Below are 18,806 nucleotides of genomic sequence, written 5' to 3' on the forward strand. Positions count from 1 at the left end.
AATGTACATCCCTAATCAGTAGCTACCATTCTGGAAGAGACAAGGGGATACACTGTTCTTCTTGATTCTTATAACATACAATGTGCCTCTTGGTCAAACCCCTACCATTATAATACAAAACACCAGAAAGGGGGAATGTTAAAGCTTATTGGTGAATTCTTTTGCCTGGTACATTAACTTAAGTTTATGGCCACATTATTGGCCATAAACAAAAATGGACTGCTGTACCAAAATGATGTGACATTTTTCTTATGACCTGTGTTTTAGTCTTTTTCAATTTTTATCTTTTTTATATGCAAATAAAATTTGATTTGTAAATCATCATGTCTTTCTAAAAATTCATGAATATGCTACTCTCTCTTTGTTGTTTTATGAATGGTGGTATTTTGCACTTTCCTGCCTGTGGTGTCCTGCTTGGTGTATCATGCCTGATACTGGCAACCTTTCGACAAAGATTGTCTGCTTCAGGTGCTAGAGAGAGTGCTTAATCCATAAACATTTATATTGTGAATGTTTCTAATCTTTAAGCCCGCATGAGAGTCCAACCACCCTAATTCCTTAAAATAACTTACTGTGTGCTTGTCAGCTTCTTTTACATGGTTGCCATCTTACACAAGTCATCAGTGTCTTACCTCATTTTAAAGCAGCTGTTGCACCAAACTCATGCTCAGTTTTAGATGTTGTCACTATTTCTGATTGGTTGCTTGTCTATTACTGTTCCCTGCTGCGAGCAGGCTCTTACCTTGGCCTGTTAAGATGAAGCCAAGGACTCGCCTGAAGCTGCCGACGCCGGGTGCTCCTGCGGCCGGCCGCCATCTTGCCGGCACAGCAGGAGCTGTGCCGGGACTGTCTACTGCAGCAGGAGGCTGCTCACATGCTTGTCTCCTCTGGGGAAGGGGTCCTCCTCCCCGGTCCTTCCTGAGGCAGGGATATTGCACCTCAGCTTGTCTCCACTGCTTGGATGCCACCTCTCTCGTCGGGCCTGCTCCATCTCCTCCTGCTCTCCTCTGCACAGTGGCAGCATGGCTGCTGTCCAGAGTCCTTCCCCTTTCCCTTTAGGGGTGGACCCGCGGCTTCCTCCGAGATTTTAAGGTACAGCGTAGGTGGGATCCCCCTGGCCCTACCTGATGACATCACCTGGGAGCCTCCCTAGTTGGCCTACTTAAGGACTCTTCATTCATTCACACATCACCTTGGCAATGGTTCAGTCCTCCCTAGGACTTCTCTATCTTTATCCTGCCTGGCTTCCTTGATGTCTTCGTCTCCTGATCCTTGATGATATCTGCAGTATCTCTGATATTCCACTCCTGATATTCTAGTCCTGATGACCCAGCTTCCGAGTAACCCATGCCTCTGGAGGTTCCTGTTTTTATTGTTGAGGTTCCAGCCCTCAAGTTCCCTAGTTACGACCTCAGAGGATCCAGGGATTGCTCAATCCTTTCCTTGTATCTTGTTCTGAGCATGCCGCTCCCCTCGTGGTCCGCGCCCAGCCTTCCGGCTGTGTAGGGCGCATGGAGATCAGTGTGGCCATGACCAGCCTAAGGGCTGTGTAGGGCACTTTAGGGACTGTGCTCGCCCGTCTCATCTCATAAGTTCCAAGACCTCGTCTCGTCTGTCCCAAGTTCCAAGATCTCATCTCGTCTGTCCCAAGTTCCAAGATCTCATCTCGTCTGTTCCAAGTTCCAAGACCTCGTCTCATCTGATCCAAGTTCCAAGGTCTCACCTCATCTGTTCCAAGGCCTTCAGCTAAACCTGACCTCTGTCCAGCCTGCTGCCTCTGCTGCTCCCTGCGGCAGGGCCGGGAACGGTTGGAGGACCGTTCAGACACCACCATAGCATTGGTGGTCTTTCTGGGGTGTGCAGGTTCGGCGGAGGCTCTGGACCTCCAGATTCCTTGCCTCTACCCAGAGGGACTAGTCTCACCGCAGGGGCGCACATCTGCTCCCGTGCTTAGGAGTGCTCCCTTGAGCTCCCATCCACTGAGCACAATTACCTTGTTAATTGGAGCCTGATAGATAAATGGTATTGAATAGAAGTATTGACTGATAAAAATGTTAATTAATAAAAAAATATTGATTAATAGAAATGTGCCCATTCTATTTCTGTTTAATCCTCGGGGAATAATGGTGTTCCATTATAAATGAATTGTTGTTCTAGTTGCAATAATCATGAATCAAAATCCCCTCCTCTTGATCTTTGCAAATGAATTAGGAAAAATGCTCGTACTTCTTCTATCGTGTGGGGTATTGCTATCCAGTGTACTACCACTAGTGCCTCCAGTTTTAGCAGACATATGCAGCTCAGATGTTCTTGGATTTGTGTGCAAAACATTTGAGTTGTTTTGCCAATATAGATTAACCCACAAGGACACCAAAAGGCACAAATTACTAGGGATGTGAATCGGGTGCCCGATCAATCCTGCTTTCGGGATCGTCTGGCCTCGGGAAAAAATTGTTTTCCTGCGTTTCCCCGTTTGTTTTTGTTAGTGAAAAATCGCTTTTCGGGTTAGTGCGCGCTAACAAAAATAGCAAAAAATAACAAGGAGTAACAAAAATAAATAGTTTTTTGTTAGCGCGTGCTAACATGAGTTAGCGCGCACTAACCCGAAAAACGATTTTTATGAAAAATTGTTTCTTTCTTTTAACGATTCACATTCCTACAAATTACTCCTTCTGAAGTACATGAAAGATGCTGATGAAATTTAAATGGTTTCTGATTGGGCAACCTAAGTTCTGATCCTTGGACAGTTTTATCACAAACATTACAATGTCCACATGGAAAAAGCCCCTGTGGCTGAGCCAAGCATTTTCTTAATTGTTGTTCAAAAAAGGCTGAATGCAATATCATGAAGATTTTTGCTTGGGTCATTGCAAATATAGGTGACTGCTGAAACATTAGATGTATACTTAGAACCTGCCAATTGTTTTGTAATCCTCTTTTTGAGCTCCTGTATGTACAGATTAAAGGGCAAAATACACTCAATGTTTTGTTCAGTGTCTTTAGGAGTTGTGACCAAAAGGAGTGGTCTGTTTGCCCATCTTCCTCTTTTATAAGCTATTTTGATTAAATAACTGGGATATCCTCTTTGTGAGCAAAAAATGTCTCAAATGTAAAAATTGTTCTACTGGAAGATTATCCCGAAGATGTCTTGGGTGGAAGCTCGTGTAATGGAGTAAGGTATTGAGATCCATCTTCCTGTGGTGAATAGAAAACTGGAACCCTTCCCCAGTAAAAAAAAAAAAATTAAGATATCTAGAAAGGAAGCTTTTTTTTTTTTTTTTACACTAAAGGTTGATGTAAAATGCAGGTTTTTATCACATGTTTAACCAAGACAAACATCTCTCCAGATCTTCAGAATCTCCTACCCATAGCATAAGGAAGACATTGATGAAACATTTCCAAAGTTTAATGTTCTCTCGATATGGGCAAATTTGGTAATCACCTCTGCTCAAAGTCCCCCCACATCGAGGTTAGCTAAATCTGGGGCCATTGATTTGTTGCTAATAGATTCCAAGCTAAATAAAGTTTTCTTGTATGGCCATTGCAGGCAAATCATATAATCAATGATGTGCTGACAATTTCATATCAAAGAGCTCTCACTAGGTCTGTTCCATATGGTAAGGTGCTCCTTTTTTACAAAATTTAATTCTGCACCATGTCTCTCCATATAATAAAAAAAAATCTTATATCACCATCACTTCACTCTCTCTGTCCTCTTATATTTAGGTCATCCCTCCTCCTCCCTCCCTCCACTTCTATCCTTCATCACTCACCCTCCAATTCTCCCGGTTCCAACACTTCCCCATCTCTTCCCTCCATTATTTCTCTCATACTCCATATCTCCTCACTTAGGCTCTTGCTCTCGGGGGTCCATCTTCCCCCAATAGTAACCCTACCTCTTTCTACTCCCCATCATCCGCACGCTGACTTTCTCACCTCCCTCACCTTCTCATGCAGTCTGATGAGTGTGACCACATTTATTTCATTGCTTATGCAAGCAAAGCCCTTTTACTGACTGAACAGAGATTATCTCAAACTTCGAGGGAAGCTCCCACTTTCATCTATATATCTCTGGTTGTCCTTTCATGGTGGTTACTGACCACAAGCATTTGGAGACCATGCTAAACCACATTTCATTTCAGCCACCAGTTCATATTGAGCATTGATGCTCAAGATGCAAACCTATAAATACAAAGTCATCTATCATCCAGGCAGCAATAATCCTGCTGACCATTTCTCAAAGCACCCATGCCACCAATCATGAACAACCTGCCTGTCAGGATGGGAGCTCCTGCAGTAAAATCCATGCTGAGGATGTTGTCTCAATGCTGATTTCTGAATATTCAAGATGTTAACATAAACATACCCTGACTTAGAAAGTACTGCAGGAATGAATAAACAAGTAACTTCAATAAAGATTGCAAACACTCATGGTTAAGGCAAAGCTTAAATCCAGTCCATTTTTCTAATCAGGTCAGTTTTCACAGTCATTTCTTTCTATTGACAAACAAAATGAAGCATAACTTCTATGCACAAGGTTAGCACAGAGCTTTCATATCTTCATATATACAGGTCTTCCACCAGGACCCCACACCATCACTTGGCCTCTGGGCCTTCTAAATGCTCGGAACACCTTCCTTATATCTCAGCATGTCTTTTAAATCCTCGTGAGACCAATCCGGATCATCATGGGTAGGACCATATACTAGACAATCAGTAGTGAGTGCTTGGATTTCTCAGAGGCATTATATGGCTCTACACTAGGGATGCACAGAGGCACAAATTGTTTCACTTCATTTATTCATTTGATAGGTCACAATCATTCATTTGGTTCATTTCAGATGAAAAATATTGTTTTTGTTTATTCATTCTATTTGCTTATTTGTTTTCCATTAAAGTCAATGGTGGAAGCAATGCAGCCTATTTTGTCAGCTGATGACAAAGGAACTTGAAGAGCTCTCAGAAATAAGAAAACTGCTACTCAAGTCCAAATCTACAATATTAACTTATGTTGACTTTGTACCCTACAGTGCCTCTGTAAAAAATGGGAACACAGAGGATGAACTAGAGTACAACTACCACCAGTTTTTTATAGCACTAGAAACATTAATGTGGCAACTAAGAAACATCTAGGGAAAATGGCCCCTATTATGAAGGTCATGACAAATATATCCTAGCTCCAAGCCCACTGTCACGGTGCCTGGCTGTGCACTAATGTGTGTGGTGTGCACACAGACGCTGCTTGCTTGTAAGCACAAAAAGGCAGACTCCCTGGGCACTTGACTGAACAGACCCACCCAATAATTAGGTTCAGTCTGTTAAAACTACTCACTGCCCTCTGTCACGGTACCTGGCTGTGCACCAATGTGTGTGGTGTGCACACAGACGCTGCTTGCTTGTAAGCTCAAAAGAGGAAGACTCCCTGGGCACTTGACTGCACAGACCCACCCAATAATTAGGTTCAGTCTGTTAAAACTACCCTCTGCCCACTGTCACGGTGCCTGGCTATGCACTAATGTGTGTGGTGTGCACACAAAGGCTGCTTGCTTGTAAGAACAAAAGAGCAGATCCCCTAGGCACTTGACTGCACAGACCCACCCAATAATTAGGTTCAGTCTGTTAAAAATACCCACTGCCCACTGTCACAGTGCCTGGCTGTGCACTAATGTGTGTTGTGCACACAGAAGCTGCTTCCTTGTAAGCACAAAAGAGGCAGACTCCCTGGGCACTTGACTGCACAGAGCCACCCAATAAATAAGTTCAGTCTGTTAAACTAACCACTACCCACTGAAGACCAGTGTACAGAGAGACTAAGTGACTTGAAGAAAAAAAAACTCAGTTTAAAAAAGCTGGATTTTTTTTTAAGTAATATATCTCTCCCAGCCAGCCACAACACCCTAATGGTGGTGCGTGGTAGCTGCTTCTCTCCCTGGCACAGCTTCTCTTCTCAGATCACCTAAATAAACAGCTTGAAAGAAACAGGACTAGCTGGCACTGGCACCTCAGCAAAATAAAGAATAATTAGCTTTTTTTTCCCTTAACTAGCCTATCTCTCAGTGCAGCCTCCTCTTACATCAAGCCCACCTCCCCACAGCTCTGCTCGTGCTGATCTTTGTATAGTGCTGGCTCATCAGTAAAATCGACAGAGAGCACTGAATGACAGCGCGATTGGCTGCATTCAGTGCATTTCACAAAATTTCAGCGCGGATACGCTGCATTCCGGTATCCAGGCCGACCTGTCCGACCCTTTCCTGTGAGTCACTGTGACCCCCCCCCCCCCAAGACTTGCCAAAAGTCCCTGGGGGTCCAGCGGGGGTCCGTGAGCAATCTCGCCGTCTGCTGCCAGTAATCAAAATGGCGCTGATAGCCTTTGCTCATACTATGTCACATTCTTGAGTTTGGGTTTTGGCCTAGGCCGAGTTCCACACATCAAGCCTAGACCAAGCTGCCAGGTGGCTTACCGCTGCCTCAGCCTACACAAGCCTGAGGCATTGGCTTGGGTCTAGGCCTTGAAAGCAGAGCCCCAACAAAACAGGAAAGTAGGGGCTCGGGGGGGGGGGGATCCTGGCCCCAGTATTGTTCCATGTGAGAGGGATGTGAGAGTGGGATGGAAGGCCTTAAGAGGCCCCATTTCCTTTTTTTCCTTTTTTGTTTCATTCATTTTTTTTTAACCAAAAGAAAAAAATTATTAAATTAAATTAAATTTGAGGGGGAAAAAACCCTCCCGAAAATGAAATGAAAAACAAAACAATTTTTTTTTCCCCCTTCACATCCCTAGAAGACACCACAGCTAGGCTCTCCCGATCAACATTCGGCAGAATAAAATCCACTAACAATAGCACCTCCTCTTACAGAACAATTTTGTGAATATCCTCCATTAAATAACTATCTCTTTCTTCTGTCTGGGTTGGAGGTCTGTATATATACCAATATAAATAAATGTATACTATACATAAAGAATAATATTAAAGCAACAGAATAGCAGGGCTTACGAGGTAAGGAGGCGGCACTGTGGGTTAATCTGGAAAGAGAGAATGGAAAATTTATTGGCATCCTCCTTTCCTTCCTACCCAGTCCTTCCTGAATAGATTATAGCTCAGTTTAACTATGTCCCAGTCATGGTTTTCCATGTTATATATTGTCTCTGTGACAGCTAGAGATGTGCATCGTTTTTTATTTTCGTGTCGTGCTTCGTTTTCGGCCCCCGTCCCGCCCCCTCCCTGCCCCTTTTTGCAAGCCCCGGGGACTTACACGGGTCCCGGGGCTTTACACGCGTCGCTGGGCCTTTTTAAAATAGGCCCGGCGTGCGTAAGGCTGGTTACGCGCCTAAATCCTTCAGATTTAGGCGCGTAACCTTTTTGAAATCCGGCCCACAATTTTTATCCCTGGCATGTTACAAAGCCACGTATACTTTAGCTTTGAAAATTAGTGCAATTTCTCTGTGTTAAAAGTACTCGAGGTCTTTGTCCCAGGATAGACAGTTTCAGAATTGCCCCCAAATGTGACAGAATGGATAAAAATCCTGTTTCTTTTTGAGACCTGGGTAGCCAGGGTTGAGAGGAGTGAGGATTTCCAAGATGACATTGGAAGAGATAGCAGATAGAATCGGAAGTTTGGAATTGTTTTTGCCAGATCATGATGTGAGAAAAGGCAGATAAAGATTTGCATCTGCCTCCCACAGAAGATGCCAGCCCCCCTGGCTCTTGCAGGCCACTCTGGACAGCTTCTTGCTATCAGCAACAGAAGGAAATATTGCTCTAGAGATGGGGGCATGGTGATGGATTCTCCACCTCATAAGATGTAGAGGTTCTGCTGAGCTTGGAGTTTCATGTATCCCCCCCAGCTCTATGCCCAAGATACAGTACGATTTGGCGGTCGCCCTTTTGGAAGCAACAGCAGCTATGGAAGAATTCTGATTGCAGTTCCGCCTGGGAAGACAGGTCTGTCAGTCTTCCTGCCTACTGCTAAAGCTCAGAGTGGGATTCTTGGAAAAGAAGAGGCGATGAGTGGAACACTGGATGGAATGCCTTCTCTGATCTGTTTTCGCAATATTTGTTCTTAGCTGAGGATAATATCCCAGCTATATGTAAAATGCCCTTTATTTGAAGTTGCATATACCGATCTCCATTTCTTCTCTGCTATACAGCCAACTGGATCGGCTTCCGATTTGTTTTCTGGGTAATATCCCAGCTACCCTCTATAATTTCCTGGATTCCTTCCATCTTTTGAGGTTTAAATGAATACATTATTTTTTCTTTGCATGATCATGGCTTCATACAGTCAAAGGTATATTGTTGTATCTCTTGCTTATAATTTGAGTTGTTTTTGTTTTTTTTTCATGGATTCTTGAAATGTACAATGTTTATACATAAACTAAAAAAAAAGTAAGCTTGCCTTTTTTTTTTTTTCAAGATGTGAGCCCTAGGAAAATGCTGCCTGAACTGCACAAGGTACCTGACTGAAGGCTCTATAAAGTAGACGGGTTTGGGGGCAGAGTTTCCTGCTAGCGAGACCATAAATCATGTGCCCTGTCAGCTAGCTTGGGAAAAGGTAAGCTTATGCTACTTAGTGTTGGGTAATGTTTGCAGGAAAAGGACTTGTAAGGCTGTGGTTTTCCTTTCAAAACTATGCTGTTCTGATGTCTACATGCTGGAACATTCTTTTTTGGTGCTTGAGGAGGGAGTTGTATCTTTAAATGAACAAACAGGAAGAAATAGTCATCATTTCGCAGCTGCTGTGCTGCATTGTTTCAGAATTACCTGCCAGTAATCCTAGCAAAAAATGATTTGTCATAGTTCCGTCACATATGCATAATGTTACATAACTGTGTGCAAGTTTGGTTTACCCATTTTGCATAGAAATGCAAATGTTGAAAATGTATACTTTAGATGTGCTCACAAAATGTAGTCAAAACTGGCAGTGCCTCCTCCTTACGAGAAAATGTAAGTGTAGAAGAGGATTCTTTTCCTTTAAAACAGATATATCAGTGTTGCAGGTGACTGAGTCAAGCACAACTGGAATTTTTGTTCTGAGCAAGACTACAGCAAGAGAGAGTTTGGCCTTTAAAGGTTGCTTGTTAACTTCTGGCAGGAAAGGAAAACAAAGCATGACTTACAAAGAGATCATACAAAGCGGAGGGAGGAAGGGTTGGTTTAGAGAACTGTGTTCCCATAAAGGAAATAGATAGACCTGAAATGTGAGCGGGTCCTAACCACAGTTGACAAATGATTTCACAAAACATGTAGGTATTTTCAAATGCTCCTGCTGTTTTTTCATTTACTTGGTATCTATTTCAATTAAAACCTTAAAACTGTCTCTTTTCTTACAATGTGTTATGATGAACTATCTATGCCTTCATTTCTTCCTTCTTTAATATTTTTTTGTAGAGCAGTTTACGTTTACCTTTTAAAGTCTCACCTGTATTTTTAAGAATCACTACAGCAGGCTGTGGATGAAAGAGGAGTTTCTTATGTCTTTATTATCTTTTCTGATGCAGTGTATCAAAAGATGACTGTGGACCTCTGAAAGACTCAATTATCACCTTTACTGTCAGTTTGCTCCTTTGGATAATGAGGTACAATAGCGCCTTCTTTATAATGAGGTCTCTATGTATATAGCAGCATTCTCATTGGTTAGGGAAAACCTTTATAGAGTTGCAAAATCAATAAAGCAAATCTGAAATTAGTTAAAAGAAAGCTAGTATACTAGCTGGGTAGTGGTGATACTTCTAAAAGGTTTAATAAATGTTTAAATAAACAGCTTTCTGGGCTACTAAAGTTCCTTCTTCAGGATTGTCTCAAAAGAATATATCAAGAAACCGAGTAACATTTTAAGAGGTTGGAAAATAACATTTTAATAATAATGCTGCTGTAAAACACGTTTTGAAATTATTAAGAAGTAGATCTACTCCGGAAACAATAGCCTCCTTTCCTTAACAGGTTCTAGAGCAACGGAAAATGGAAGAGATTAACAGTATGATTTGGGGTGTTGTATATTGGATGGCAATCTGAATTTTGTTGTCAATAACAATAACTGGAGATTCATTTTCTTTGTTAGTCATCTAATGAATAATATTCTAAAGATCTGTGCTATTTGCCTTTATATACATATTAATAGCACCGAAACATGTCTGGCATTGCTCAGGTAGTCTGGTCTATAACAGCGTGTGTGTATGTGTGTGTGTGTGTATGTGTATGTGTGGGTGCCTCTGCCTGTCTGTAATTACCCTTCTAGCGCTGGAAGTGTAGTCCGAGTGTAAGTTGTGTTTCCAACGCAGCTTTAAAAGAGGCTGCCTGGACATCGCCGGGAGTGAGTAAGTTTGGACCCCACTCCCAGTAGGGCTTTTACAGGTTTGGGGGGGGATGGGAGGAGGGTTTGGGGTGGGGGTATGTGCGGCAGTTGGGTTTATCTAGATGGTGGAGTGGTGGGAGTGGGAGGGCCTGGAGGAATCGTTGCACGTCCGGGATGGGGGTTAGGAGATCTGCAACGGAAAAGGGGGAATTTGATCTATAAAGGGAGATGATGTGGGGGTGGGGATTGCAAGACCCCGCTAGGGCCTCTTTGCTATTTGATGATGAGGGGGTGGGAGGAAATCTGGCCATGGAGCCCCTGCACGTTTTCCTTGCGCTACTTATACAGATACCTTAGGCCACAAAAGACCGAATAACTTAGAGACCTAACCGGCTATATTCAGTCATAGCTGATTAGGTTTTCAAGTTATCTGGCTACATTCAGTCAGATAACTTTAAGCAAATATGTTCAGCAGGACATTTATCCGGCTGAATGATATACTGAACAAATTATCTTTAGCCGGATAACTTCTCAACCAACCAGCCTATGAAATATTGTCCTCATAATGTTTTATTGTTAACATCAACTTTGTTCAATTATTTGCATTTTTTGTTATTAGAATTCGACTCATAGACTTTAAGGGATTAATTTTCCAAAGATTTTGTTGCATAAAATTTGCATATATATGTAGAAGTAGCATATACACATTAGGGATGTGAATCGTGTGATCGATTGTCTTAACGATCAATTTTGGCTGAGGGGGGGGGGGATCTGATCGTCTTAGTTTTTTAGGTTAAAAAATCGTTTTATCGGGGGAGGGCGGGAAAACCGGCACACCAAAACAACCCTAAAACCCACCCGACCCTTTAAAATAAATCCTCCACCCTCCCGAACACCCCCAAAATGTTTTAAATTACCTGGGGTCCAGTGGGGGGGAGGGGGGTCCTGGCGCGATCTCCAGCTCTCTGGCCACGGCTGCGTTAAGAGAAATGGCGCCGGTGGCCCTTTGCCCTTATCATATGACAGGGCAAAGGTAGCGCCGGCGCCATTTTGGTTCCTGTGACCCGATGTCACGAGGGCAGGAGATCGCTCCCGGACCCCCGCTGGACCCTCAGGGACTTTTGGCCAGCTTGGGGGGGCCTCCTGACCCCCACAAGACTTGCCAAAAGTCCAGCGGGGGTCCGGGAGCGACCTTCTGCACTCGGGCCATATTGCCAATATTCAAAATGGCGCCGGTGCTACCTTTGCCCTCGCTATGTCGACATAGCGAGGGCAAAGGTAGCACTGGTGCCATTTTGGGCCCCTGGGGGAATTTCTGGGCCCCTGGAGGAATTTCATTTTTCCCACGGTTTGGGTTTTTTTTTCGGGGGCCCCGATTTTCAAGTTAGTGTGCGCTAACTTCTGATAGTGCGCACTAACCCGAAAATGATTTTTTTTCGAAATTTCAGAAAAAATTCAATCCTTTTCGGTTCTCCCGAATCATTCTGAATTAGGCAATTTCGTTGAAATTTGTTCAGGGGAGGGTCCCCACTATCATGTTCGAAGGCCCCCTGTGATAGTGGGACCACTCCCATGAAAAAATATCACAGCTTGATGCATCTAGGGCAGGAGTGGGCAATTCCAGTCCTCAAGGGCCACAAACCTGTCGAGGTTTTAGGATATCCTAATGAATATGCATGACATAGATGTGCATGCAAATCTCTCTCATGCATATTCACTAGGGATATCCTGAAAACCAGACTGGTTTGTGGCCCTCGAGGACCGGAATTGCCCAACCCTGATCTAGGGGTATGTGATCCAGATGACATCAGAATTTGATCATTGTTAGTCATCTGTAGGAGTTTTCTGATGACAGCACAATTTCCTTATCATCAATGATGAAAACCTGTTCATTTGGTTTGGATTGTCCCCATGTTTTGTGAAATAAATATATGATTATGTATTACATTTTTGGTTCATTAAGGAGGAGTTTTTGAACTAGTTCAGACTGGGAACTATTTTGATTGGATTATTTTACTTGCAACAAAATATAATAAAACAAAATGAGGAACATATTGACTGATTAATAGCAAATGATTATATAATACAAGTGAATTTTCAAAGAGATACTTATTAATTTTATATATTTTAACAACTTGTATTCCACCAATCTACAAATCTTGGTAGATAAGAACAATACATACACGATCAAAAATAAGCAAACATAAGTAAAAAAAATTACAAAATATTCTAGATACAGTAAAAGAAAACATAGGGGCCCAACCAAATCTTGTATCTGATCATCCACAAAGAAATAGACATTACCAAACCATTCTCAAGACCCACCACAGCCTCCATGAGAGGTCACTGAGGGAATTTAAGAAGGAAAAGTCAGAGAAAAGAAATAGCCTTTAAACCTTTTCCTAAAGCATATCAGGTCTGTTTCTGCCCTTAATTCTTTCAGTAAGCTTAGCTAGTCCACAGAATAGGGCCTGCAATTTTAAACATCCTATTTCTAGATTCAGAAAGCGGCATATCTCTTAAAGAGGGAATTTCTAATACACATTGAGAAGTTGACCAGAGTGTTTGGCCTGGTTGGTAATTGTGTATTGTGGATGCAATTGTTACGACGGTCGCTGCTCGAAGTCCTCACTCCGTGCTTTTTACCTCTGTGGCAACTCCCTCCGGGTCTGATGGAAGGCTGGCTGCCGCAGCATCTCCATGCCATCTCCCTCCAGTGTCCCCGGACTGGCTCAAAGTTGCAGATCCACCATGTTGCCTGAAGACCTAGGGCGCGTGCGCGCGCTCTGATTGAAGTACCAGCAAGAGCGCTAACTGAGATGACGTCATCCGCTTCCAATATTTAAAGGTCTCTATTTCACTATCTAACTGAGTTAGCAAGGGGATTGCTTATGGCTACACCTCCAGAGCTACTCTACCTCCTCGGACTTACCAGAGGTACCCGCTCCTCGGGGCCTCGCTTTTTTCTTTACTTTCAGATTACAGATAGGAACCGGTACTCGCTCCTCGAGGGCCCATGTTCCTGTACACTCTGAATATTCTCTACTGCTTGGAAGCTATTGCTGCTACAAAAAATTGTGAGTTACCAACGCTCTCTCAGAGCTTTCCCTGGAACCAGGTACTCGCTCCTCGAGGGCCTAAACCTTTCCAGCTCCTGAGCTTCCTTGAGACCTTATGTGAGTTTTGTCATCTAGTTCTGTTCATGAACTCTGCCTACTCTACCTACTCACTTTCTACAGTTTCTCAACAGCTCAGCCATCCTGGATTGCTGTTCCAGTACCTGAGGGACTACAGCCCTGCCGGGCATATCAGCTCACTACTGCCACCTCTGGTAGTTTCAAAAACCTGTTTAATAAAAGAACTAATGTGTGTCTGTCTCCATACTCAAGCCTAGCCGATGGTCCCTCTCGGGATATCCTCCCGGGGGCGTGGTCATCTGCCACCGGCCCAGGGATCCACCCAGCACCCACAACTATATCAGAGTCATTACAGATTGCTACTCCTTAGCAAGATGATATCTGAGACAATACAAGATTGCTGACTCCTCCTTCTTTAGGAGCCATTAATAACAGATTGCTACTCCGCAGTCTAACTAACAGTAGATTTATTACAGATTGCTAACTCCAGTGGATCCGGCTTAAACTTTGGGGTGTTGTTCTCCAGTGGATCCGGCTTAAACTATGGGATGTTGTTAACTCCATGGATCCGGAACATCTCTCTGCCTTGCAGGCTATACCGGGCCTGGCCCAATGCATCTCAGAGCAGCAAGAAACTTTGGAGAAACTTACTGCAGCATTTCATCAGCTACACACACAGAAGATACAAGGCACAGCTTCTAACCAAGAAGGTCAGTTACAGGAGGTAACTTTAAAGACTGCTGTACCACTGGCGGCTCCTATCCGCTTTTCCGGAGAAATCCAAAAGACCCTGGGCTTTCTGAACCAGTGCTGCATGCACTTTACCTTACAGCCAACTTTATTTCCCATGGCTCTTTCAAAGACCACCTACATCCTGTCATACTTGGATGGAAGAGCCCTATCGTGGGCATCTACCTTGTGGGAATGCAAGGACCCTATTTTGCAGGACATAGAAGGATTTATGGACTTGTTTAAATCCGTCTTTGATGACCCTGCTCATATTTCTGTTGCCGGTTTTGTTTTGGTGGACTTGAAGCAAGGCAACAGATACTGGCTAAATTCGCCATAGAATTGAAGACTCTTGCAGCGGAACTTCGCTGGGACCCCAAATGTCTCAAGACTCTCTTCTGCAGAGGCCTGGATACCCGCTTAAAGGACGAGCTGGCCGTTCGCCAGACACCTGACTCACTGGACGAATTAATAGACTTGGCCACTCGGATTGATCACCGGCTCTGAGACAAAGTTAAGGAACTCCGGCCTAAGGTGTTACTTGGGTTGAAACAGGCTAGTACTACCACTGCACCTCGGATGGTTCCAGTAACTTCTGCTGCTGATAAAGATGAACCGATGCAACTTGGTCATGGACACTTGACCTCCAAGGAGAGAAGATTTCGGAAGAAACGCGGCTTGTGCATGTACTGTGGTCAGCCCGGCCATGATGTCTCTACATGGCCCGTTTTGTCCGGGAAACGGACGGACTTAAGACCTGCGGGAGGACTGTTCTTAGGCCTTACTGCCTAAGAATAGTCTCTCTCTCCCAGTCTCCTTGACCTACGGACCAGTCACGGTTCAGACTCCTGCCCTGGTGGACTCAGGGATAGGAGGCAACTTCATTCTCAGACGTTTAGTGGAATACTTGAGGATCCCGCTCATCAAATTAAAAGATCCACTACTGTTATCCTCCATTCACGGGGAGCCCTTACCAGGCATCGTAACTTGCGAAACCGTACCAGTTACGCTTTGCACTGGAGCGCTCCATACGGAAACAATCTCTTTCTTTGTACTGGAAAAGGCTATGCACCCTATCGTCCTGGGGTTACCCTGGCTGCAAATGCACCAACCTCAATTTGACTGGGCATCCCTGGATCTCTCATGATGAGGCCCAGAATATCATGGAAGGTGCCTTAAGGAGATCTCACCTATCATATGCATGCCTACGACTCCAGCGATGCCAGAACTGCCGCCCCAATACGCATCCTTCAGGGATGTGTTCTCCAAAGAAGCGGCTGATATTCTTCCTCCATATAGGCTCTATGACTGTGCCATAAGACTGAAGCCCGATACTGAGCCACAGAAAGGACGGGTGTATCCTCTCTCAGTTCTTGAGAATAAAGCTATATTGGAATACATTGAAGAAAATCTCCAAAAGGGTTTTATCCGACCATCTAAGTCGCCAGCTGGCGCAGGCTTTTTCTTTGTGGGGAAGAAGGACGGTACCCTATGCCCATGTATCGATTACTGAGGTCTAAATGAGATCATGATCAAAGACTGTTACCCCTTGCTGTTAATCTCAGAGCTATTTGACAGGCTGCAAGGGGCCAATATATTTTCAAACTTGACCTGAAGGGGGCCTACAACCTTATTCGCATACGGAGTGGCAATGAGTGGAAAACGGCCTTCAATACACGAGATGGCCACTTCGAGTATCTTTTAATGCCATTCGGGTTGTGCAATGTACCCACCATATTCCAAAATATGATGAATGACATCTTGCGGGACCTGCTGTACAAGAATGTTGTGGTCTACCTGGATGACATATTAATCTTCTCCCAGGATTTGGACACCCACATTGCAGATGTCAAGCAAATACTCCACCGTCTCCGTGAACACCAGCTGTACACCAAACTCTCCAAGTGTGAATTTCACAAAGACTCTGTGCCTTTTCTAGGCTACATAGTATCGAAAGAAGGTTTTCAAATGGACCCTCACAAACTTGAAAGTATCAAGAATTGGTCTCAACCTACCAGCCTGAAGGCCTTAAGGAGATTCCTGGGGTTTACCAACTATTATCGAAGCTTTTTCACATTCGAGAAATTGAAGACTGTCTTCTCCACTGAACCATGCTTATGGCATCCAGACCCCAACAAGCCCTTCATAGTTGAAGTTGATGCTTCAGATGTGGGGGTAGGGGCTGTGTTGAGCCAAGCAGGAGACTCAAAAACCTTACGACCCTGTTCATTCTTCTCACGAAGATTTTCTCCAGCCGAAAAGAACTACGGGATCGGCAACAAGGAGCTCCTGGCTATAAAGCTTGCATTCGAGGAGTGGCGGCCATGGCTCAAAGGCGCTCAACATCAAATAACTGTCTTCACGGACCATAAGAACCTTGAGTATCTCCGCCATGCACAACGTTTGAATTAAAGACAAGCCAGGTGGTCTTCTTCAACCGTTTTGATTTTGTGCTTAAGTATCGACCTGGAGATCTGAACACCAGAGCAGACGCGCTGTCTCACTCGTTTCACTAAGAAGATGTGCCTGTTGAACCACAGCACATAAGAGATCCGAAGAAGATATCTTTAGCAACCAGCCAATCTGTTTCCGCTGGTGATGACACCATCTCTCATCCAGCAACTTCTACTGGAGAGTCATCTTTAGAAGTGGGTCTTGGACTTTCCTTAACATCACTACTTCCACTGAAACTTTCAGTGACGTCCACAGCAGCTCAATCCTTTGCTGCTGATATCATCAATAACACTCTGCAAGATTCTTCCAAATCTCAAGATCCACCAGTCATCAATGAGGAAGACGACTTAGAAATTAAGATCAAAGAGATTCTGGATGTTCATAACAGAGGCAAGACTTTTGAATACCTTCTGATTTGGGAAGGCTTCAGCCCCGATTTTATCTCTTGGGAGCTTCAGACCAATATCTTGGACAAAGAGATGCTTCATCAGTTCCCCTCACGCATCTTTCTAAACCTAAGCCTGGTACCCGAAGAGCAGATCACCCTTTGAAGGGGGGTACTGTTGCGACCATCGCTGCTCGACATCCTCACTCCTCCCTCTTTACCTCTGTGGCAAATCCCTCCGGGTCTGATGGACGGCTGGCTTCCACGGCGTCTCCATGCCATCTCCCTCCAGCGTCCCCGGGCCTAAACCTTTCCAGCTCCTGAGCTTCCTTGAGACCTTATGTGAGTTTTGTCATCTAGTTCTGTTCATGAACTCTGCCTACTCTGCCTACTCACTTTCTACAGTTCCTCAATAGCTCAGCCATCCTGGATCGCTGTTCCAGTACCTGAGGGACTACAGCCCTGCTGGGCATATCTGGTCACTACTGCCACCTCTGGTGGTTTCAATAACCTGTTTATTTATTTATCTATTTATTTATTTATTTACTTTATTTAAGAGTTTTTATATACCGTCATTGTTATTCTCCATCATATTTTATTTATTTATTTTATTTATTTATTTTATTTAAAGATTTTTATATACCGCGGTACATATGGATATACATCACCTCGGTTTACAGAAAACAATAAATTAGCAACAGGCTTTACATACAACAGGTTATACAGTAAGTAATCAACAGGTAAACAACAGGTTATACAGGAAGAAAACAAATAACAGCCATAGGCTTTACATAAATAACAGGTTTCAGGAGTTTTACGGTTTACAATAGGGCACCTATATAAAAAATGGGTCGTATATTACATAGGTGGTGCCATTAGTATTCGGTAACAAAAAGGCGTTTATTTGTGGGGATTGAGTGTTTCATAGCAATGTGACCTGAAGGTTGCCTACAGTTAAAAAAAGGTTGAACTAATTCAGTAAGGAACATTAAATTAGGCATTCAGTGCTTTATGCCGCATATCCTTGCTTAATTGCCTGCATCAATTTTCTTTCTTGAAGGCTTGTATGAAAAGCCAGGTTTTGAGTTGTGTTTTGAAAAGTTTATGATTGCTCTGGAGTCTGAGGTCAAGGGGCATGGAGTTCCATAATATGGGACTGGATAGGGACAAAGCTCGCTCCCTCACTTGGGTAAGTCTTGCGGTGAGGGAGCGAGCTTTGTCCCTAGCCGGTCCCATATTATGGAACTCCATGTTTAGGGGTAGATTTTAAAAGAAGCGCGATCAGCCTACTTTTGCTTGCGCATCAGACTCAAGCAAAAGTACGCTGGATTTTAGTAGATACGCGCGGAGCCGCGCGTATCCACTAAAATCCTGGATCGGCGCGCGCAAGGCTATCGATTTTGTATAGCCTGTGCGCGCCGAGCCGCGCTGCCTCCCCCCGTTCCCTCCAAGGCCGCTCCGAAATCGGAGCGGCCTCGGAGGGAACTTTCCTTTGCCCTCCCCTCACCTTACCCTCCCTTCCCCTACCTAACCCACCCACCCGGCCCTGTCTACACCCCCCCCTTACCTTTGTCGGGGGATTTACGCCTCCCGGAGGGAGACGTAAATCCCCGCGCGCCAGCGGGCCTGCTGCGCGCCGGGCCGCGACCTGGGGGCGGGTACGGAGGGCGCGGCCACGCCCCCGGGCCGTAGCCACGCCCCTGTACCCGCCCCCAAAACGCTGCCGACACGCCCCCGGAACGCCGCGACGACCGGGCCCACCCCCCGACACGCCCCCCTCCGAGAACCCCGGGACTTACGCGAGTCCCGGG

General features: G+C 44.4%; 1 protein-coding gene across 1 annotated transcript in view; it reads left to right on the top strand.

The window, feature by feature from the left end:
- The first annotated feature begins 9,122 nt into the window (after positions 1 to 9,122).
- Positions 9,123 to 18,806, top strand: part of IL18RAP (interleukin 18 receptor accessory protein) — a 120,579-nt gene continuing 110,895 nt past the window's right edge. The window contains exons 1-2 of the mRNA XM_029604832.1: positions 9,123 to 9,241; positions 9,497 to 9,574. The gene's annotated coding sequence lies outside the window, so the exon portion shown is untranslated. The remainder of the gene's footprint in view (positions 9,242 to 9,496; positions 9,575 to 18,806) is intronic.

The sequence above is a fragment of the Rhinatrema bivittatum genome, chromosome 5, assembly GCF_901001135.1.
Source record: "Rhinatrema bivittatum chromosome 5, aRhiBiv1.1, whole genome shotgun sequence".
In the NCBI taxonomy this organism is placed as follows: Eukaryota; Metazoa; Chordata; class Amphibia; order Gymnophiona; family Rhinatrematidae; genus Rhinatrema; species Rhinatrema bivittatum.